This window comes from Myotis davidii, unplaced genomic scaffold, assembly GCF_000327345.1.
Source record: "Myotis davidii unplaced genomic scaffold, ASM32734v1 scaffold130, whole genome shotgun sequence".
NCBI lineage: Eukaryota > Metazoa > Chordata > Mammalia > Chiroptera > Vespertilionidae > Myotis > Myotis davidii.
The window spans coordinates 3,330,403-3,337,840 of NW_006285040.1; the positions used below are offsets into that span (position 1 = coordinate 3,330,403).

The 7,438-nt window shown below is 42.6% G+C and overlaps 1 protein-coding gene across 3 annotated transcripts in view; it reads left to right on the forward strand.

Moving 5' to 3' along the window:
- The window catches only part of SEMA6A (semaphorin 6A), a 128,962-nt gene that overhangs the window by 25,973 nt on the left and 95,551 nt on the right, over positions 1-7,438 (forward strand). The gene's annotated exons all lie outside the window — the stretch shown is intronic.

Sequence of the window (7,438 nt, forward strand, 5' to 3'; positions counted from 1 at the left end):
AGTGGGTTTTCTCGTTGTTTTGTTGATGGTTTCTTTTGCTGTGCAGAAGCTTTTTATTTTGATGTAGTCCCATTTGTTCATTTTCTCTATAGTTTCAAGTGTCCTAGGAGCTGTATCAGTGAAGAAATTGCTTCGGCATATGTCTGAGGTTTTGTTGCCTTTGGATTCTTCTAGAATTTTTATGGTTTCCTGTCATACATTTAAGTCCTTTATCCATTTTGAGTTTATTTTTGTGTATGGTGTAAGTTGGTGTTCTAGTTTCATTTCCTTGAATATATCTGTCCAGTCAACCATGATCTTAAGATGCCCATTTAGAAGGCCTATGAGCAATGGAACGAGTTCTAGCCAACTGAGTAAGTGCTGTCACCTGCCCCCAATGAGCACTGGCCTTCGGCAGAGAGGTGTTTGATGATGCACGAACACTGGTTGAGCCTTCTGATTATTGTTTGTGTACTACTCAAAGCTCTGCAAATGTATAATGTAATGATATGGGGGAAACTCTCATGAATTTTGCCTAAATGGTTTACTGCATTCCTGTTATTACTAGGAAAGCACTCACATGGCGCATTCTGTTAACTATAATTGGATATTTATGCTTCATTAGAAGAGGAGGGTGTAGTTTCTCACCTATTATAAATAACATTATAAATAAAATCTTTTTGTTCCACATCTGCAGTTTCCATTTCTGTTTGCTTTTTGTATCACTGGTCAGTGCTGGCAGAGGTGAAAAGAAAATGAGCCTCCCTAACCCCCCAATCAGAGGTTGGGCAGCACTGAGTCACTGAGGGCCTGGCTGGAGCTGCCCCCATGCCATCTCCCTGTCCTACTCCTCCCATGTGTCCTGAGGGGTTCATGGTACTCCAGTCTTTTCCAGGAGATAAACATAATCATCCCAATCCTTCTGCTTCTGATTTCTCTCCAGGCCTTAGCCTGAATTCAGTTCTAGTATCTGAGATCTCCATATGCTATGGGAGGTACAAGGCAGAACTTAAACCATTATTAAGGCTAACCTCTCAGAATCCAAGAGAAATTTTTAAAAGTATGTTTTCATTGATTTCAGAGAGAGAAGAGTGAGAGGGAGAGAGAGATAGAAATGTTGATGAGAGAGAATCATCAATCGGCTGCCTCCCGCACGCCCCCTACTGGGGGTCAAGCCCACAACCTGGGCTTGTGCTCTGATGGGGAATTGAACCCTGACCTCCTGGTCCATGGGGTTGGTGCTCAACCACTGAGCCACATCAGCCAGGCCCAAAAGAAATTTATTTTTTGATTCAGCCTTCAAATGGTAGAGTTTTATAAAGTAGACTCTTAGTAGGTTCTTGGCTTTATTCAGGGACTTTAGTATGTGATTCTCTCCTCTCCCCCCTAATTTTCAGAGATACCTTTGTGATGATTTATCGGGTCCATTTTGTTATTTGTTTATGATGATTTTGATTTTTAGTTGATTCATCAAGAGCCTGAACTGGAAAGCACCTATTTGGTCTTCCCATTCGCTAGCACTGAGAACTTTTAAATTAGTGGTTTGGTTACTGTGTCTACAAGTTCATGCTTCAGTTACTGTACACTTCTTTCTAGAAGTAAAAAAACTGCAGACAGAGAAGGCCAGACCTATCCCACAATTCTCAGTTTCCAGGGCAGCATTCATGTAAGAACAGAGTGTAAATGTTTCTGGATAATGACAAAACCTTTTAGATTATCCATTATGATTTACAGTATGGAACTCTTGTGAAGAGCAATACTGTTTTAAAGTGAACTGAAGCTATACAAACAAAGAGAATAAAGTTGTCTTACACCTTCTGCTGATTTGGTATAATCTGTGGGCAAGATCTGTTTGTTCCTGGCCTCAGTTTTGTACTGAAAAGGAGATTTTTTGGAAACATCTTAAACCCTCCAGCTGAACAAGTTATGTCAATGAAAAATGTATTACTTAAGCACAACAGTAGCTTTTGCATGATATACACCATTATATTTATAGACTATAAATTAAAAAGAGCTTTCAATGGAATGCAAATACTAGGAGGCCTGTTTTATATTCTTGACCACCAAAATCCCAGGGATGTATTAGCAGCCCTTGCAGTCTTCCAGAACCACCTGCAAAGTTGTCTATATAAAATAACACGTGCTTTCTGTCCTCCATGGCAAGAGCTTGAAACTTCCCTCCATTCACCCCAAAGCAAGTTTTCTGCTCCAATATAACAAGAAATGCAATAGTCACTGAGACACACCATGCGCCTGGAGAACTACTGTTGAGCTGACTTGGATGTGGCACTAAATGGACAGGGTCGGGCGTGTGCCAGTCCTCCCTGCAAGCAAGCATTAAAGTCCATAAATCAAATCTCAAGTATGGAAAAGAAGAAAGAAAAGAGAAAGCTGTCAAGGGGGTGCCGGCGTTATAACTGGCCCTTGCTATTCTGTAGTGCCCAGCTGTGTTGAGGCCCACAGAGCTTTGAAACCAATTCAAGACACGTCAAACCCCAACTAGACGATGAAGTTCCAGGGCTGCCCGACATCCCTGTCTGCAGGTGCGAATGTAAGTGATAGGGTGGATGGTCTTACACAATCACCATGATAGCCAGGAGCCAGAGTTCTCCGAACAGAGGCATGTCCAGGGATAAGGCCCAGCACTTAGGAGACAGCATTCATTAGTAGCCCCTAAAAGCACTTGAGCCACTCTCAAAGAGTAGCTTACAGATTGCAAGGTTCTGGGTTATAATATACCTTGATTAATCGTGCTGATCATGTTCCCTCCTTATTTGCAGAATGCTTTACTTTCACGGGTGTTGACTCAAGGGATCATTCGGCTTCTTTTATTAAGTACCAGACATATAGCAGTTTACATCATTGGATTTTCTCCTGGTTTAGATCCAAAGACATTATTAGCCAGCCTTAATGCTCACGTCTTAGTAATCCTGTTATGAAATAAAGCTTCTGCTTTAGAAGCTTCCTTAATAGATATGATTTTTTCTTAATCAGCCCATTACTTAAAGAGACATTAATTAAATAGTTAAATAATGAGAAAAAATGTTAAATACTTTGGAAAACAAAGCGCTTTTCATCTTAACAATATATAAAACCACTATGTTCTAACAACAGACACACACCCACAGTTTGCTGGCATTTTAGGAGTTAATTTCATATGTTTGAACATTGAAAAGTAAACAAATATAAACGTAGTGTAGATACATTTAGAAGGTTTAGCACACCCATGGCTTGGAGTCCGCTTAGGGCAGTGGTTCTCAACCTTGGCTGCACATTAGAATCACCTGGGAATCTTTTTAAAATCCTGATTTTTGGGCCTCATCCTCCGAAAATTCTGTTTCTTTGTTACTAATGTTATGGCCCCAGCCATAACAAAGAAACAAAATTTCCAGAGGATGAGGCCCAGAAATCAGGATATTAAAAAGATTCCCAATGTGAAGCCAAGGTTGAGAACCACTGCTCTAGAAGGAGTAGTGTATGCTTATAGTCTATGTCAGTGATGGCAAACCTATAACACGCGTGTCAGAGGTGACATGCGAACTCATTTTTTTGGTTGATTTTTCTTTGTTAAATGGCATGATTCTCAGAGCAAGGCTGCACAAAGCAAAAACAAACAAACAAACAAACAAACAAACAAACAAAACAAAAACAACTCTGATGCCCCATTCTCCAGAATGGTAGGGAGCATGACAAGCCATCAGAGAAGGACACAGATTTCCACTTGGACCAGTATAGAACACATTCACAAATGCTTACTGAGCTCTTTGCTGGGTGCTTGGGCTACCAGTGGTCGGCAAACTCATTAGTCAACAGAGCCAAAAATCAACAGTACAAGGATTGAAATTTCCTTTGAGAGCCAAATTTTTTAAATTTAAACTATATAGGTAGGTACATTGTTATTAACTTAATTAGGGTACTCCTAAGGCTTAGGAAGAGCCACACTCAAGGGGCCAAAGAGCCGCATGTGGCTCGCCAGCCGCAGTTTGCCGACCACGGACTTAGGGTGATCTGGAAGAAGAGGATCAAAGTTAATCTTTCCGTAACATTGACAATGAGGTTTTTCAGAGCTACACCTCTTAGGACACGTGGTGCACATGCCCAGAATCACCTACCATTTTTTTAAGGCACTAGAATGAAAGGACAGATTTTTTCCCCCTAAGGATAATAGATTTTTTAAAATCCTTTTAAAGTTTTCCTAGAATCGCAGGAAAAACTGATGCAAAGAGCAAACAGGATGACTAAATGGAAATCAGGCCACAAGCCTACGGGAAAAAATAGGTTTGGAACCGAAAATAAATTGAATATATAACACCTCTCCATTATGTTCCTTTCCCTTTTTGTTTTTCATGAGAATCTATATTTATGGAAAAGTCGGTTGACTGCTTATCAGGCTGAAGCTGTGTTTGCTCAAACTCACGATAATGAGTAATAAAAAGAGGTGGGAATGGCTGAAGTGCGAGGAGGTGGCGTCAGGGAAAATGGTCGGGCCCAGCACAGTGTTCAGCATCTGAGCTTTGAGAGCTCTGTATTCCCCCTGGTGCTGCCCTGTTCACCGGAAGGGGGTTAGATGAGGATCTGGATAATGAGTATGCGGGGCTTTCCAGGCAGTCCAGGAGGTCAGCTGGCTCCAGGAAAAGAGTTCCCAGCAGTTACTTAGTTACAGCCTTATCCGGCTGACAAGTGATCTAAAGCCTTGCCCCTGAAGTGTGGCCCACCAACCAACAGCGTCAGCATCACTGGAGAGCTTATTGGAAATGCAGATGCTCAGGCCCCAGGCTAGCAGGACTGGAGGTGAATCTGCATTTTAATAAGGGGGCTGGTGCTTGGCATACATATGGACATGAGATATGAGGACCCACTCAGGGTGTGGGGTGCAGACATGGGTTGTCTTAGGAAGAGGACAGCTATTTTTAGAAAGCTAGCTAACAACACTGTAGGGGTGTGATATCTGTTGGTAGTTTATCTCTGAAGATGTAAAGCAATCACAGTGTCTCGGGAAGTTAACTTGCACCCTGACATGCTTGCAACCTGTGGTGTCACGGAAGCCCAATATTTGCCTAACAGCCCCAAGGCCACGTGGGCAAATGGAGCCGAGACGAGATCTGGGTGATAAGAAGAGTGACACTAATCTCTGGCCTTTAGGATTATGGCTGTTGGCAGGTTTCAAAACCCAGTCTCTGCCCTTGGTTCCTAGCACGTACTTATTAGTGAAACAATCTGCCACCATTTTATTAAAGCTTCCTGCTTTCGAAATGCTGTACAGCCCTCTCAAAACAATCTGACTCATCGGAACAGCCTCACCAGAGAGGAGATAGCTCGTGACTCTAAAAGGCAAACGAGGATTCCTGCCATCACCCCTGCATTCATATGGATGGCCGACCTGGATGGGGCCGTGAAGATGGCAGGACGGATCGATGCCCCTCTTCAGGGCAGATTGCTGCCACACCTGAATGGCATCTCCACGCCTACATAGAGAGAGAGTAGGTGGGTCCTTGTCTCTCCTTGGGCTGCCACTTCTCAGAACAACCAAGTTTCCTGTAACAGTGAAGGGCGAGGCTGCAGGTAAGCCCTCTGCCACTTCGACCTTTTATGCCAAAGTCTAAAAGCAATAAATACCAACCTAGAGAAACATTGACCAGAAATGGTGATATCACGGTAATTACAAATCTGTCTTTGTCTTTGGAACAACATTTTGATCTAATGATCTCAGCCCTGTTTGGCAGGCAGAATCCAATCTGAGAGTCACGGGAGGCCTCTCCTAAGAAGCATCCAAGGAAACTGCCAACTAGGCCGTGCCTGACCCCAGGCTGGGAAGGAGGACTGGGAAGGCGATTTCTTAGCAATCCCAGAAACCAACTCTGTGAAAGAGGGACCACCCATTGTGATAGCAGTTGGAAGGAGTGCCTTCCACCGTAATAAACCAGAAGTGTAAACATGTTGCTGAAAGAAAGACGCGTCTATGACCAGCCTTCCCAGCCTACTGGTTATTTCTTGGAAACATCAGGGAGCAGTGAGAATTCTTTTTTCCCTGTTGCTATCAAGGTTCATTTAATCTACCATATACTCAAAGGTCTGTCAGATGTACTTTAAGAGCTGCCCAACAGATGAAAGAATGTAATGAAGACGTAAAGCAGAAGGGAGAAGCTCTGGAGTCTGCCATGAGAGTGAAGAGGGCTAGTGTGGGCATAAATTGAACCATATTGGGGACCTAATCAAGAACATGGAGGCTTGACACATTATCTAAATGCATACTGGTCTTATCGTATGGTCCCACTGACTTTGTCTTCTTCTAGCACTAACTCCTATCAGCATGTGGGAGTGGTATTTCTGCTGCCTAATCTGGGCTCAGCAGCCCTGCAAAGCCAGGAAACCCATCAGATTATAAACCTCTGGAGAAGATCTAGCAACTATCACACGCTCATCAGTCTGGACCACTCACTCTGAATTTTAAAAAAATGATATACTTGGCCTTACTTAAAACTGTAACAAGTCTAGATGTTAAGCTTTTTATGTTAGTGGGTATTTCTGTATAGCCTGTTATGTTTCAAGAGTAATGAGAATTATTCGGGAAGAAAATCGTATTTTCAGGAGGAACTAGACCAAGAGAAAAACAAAAAGTTGAGGCATCTCTGCAGTTTTGAAGACTACCCTCATGAGAGGTAAAATAGTGGGGTGTCAGGTGATAGAGAACCACCCCCCCCAAACTGGGTCATTTTGCTCTCCTGCTGCTACATAGGAGGGAGCAAGAGAAGGAGGGAGTTTTACTCAGCTAAGGGGTCTTGTGAGAGATTTACAAAACACATCAGGGAAAATTTAGGTAGTTATGAAATGGGAAAGCAGCACCTCTATGAATTAAAGGAATTCAGAGTCATCACAGAAAAACTAGTCATCATCCCATTGTAGATGAAACTGACATGTTCTTGACACAGAAAAGCTAGTATTTTCTGAACTTAGGGGGAAAACCCTTCCTCTTCATGGTTTGCTGCTTGGCTCTGTGAGCATTCAAACTGCAGGCACAGAATTTCAGGCTTCCAAATGGAAAACAATGCTGTCTCCAAAGGGACAAAACTGACAGGGAAAGGGGTCAAGTGGTGCTAAAGCCTCAGCTGCTGGAGGCAGTGGAAGTGGTTGCCAGTCCCGGGAAATGAAGACATGGAAGACCCTACAGCCCTCACTCCCGCTCCCTATGCCATTCAGCCACAGACACTTCCTGGTCCTCCAAGCAGGCACAGGCATCAGCTTTATTCATAGTTTAAAATGATGATAACCCCCCCCAAGTTTTGCCCTAATCTACTAGTATCTGCAAATGGTCACTCATTTTCAAATAAATCCATATTATTTTGGAATCCTAGTAGTGTGATATTTGCCTCTTTATTTGCTTTTTAAAATTTTGTTTGTTTTTGTTTGTTTTACTTTTAGTTTCTTTGATACGTTAAATACATGAACCTACTTTGCTTTT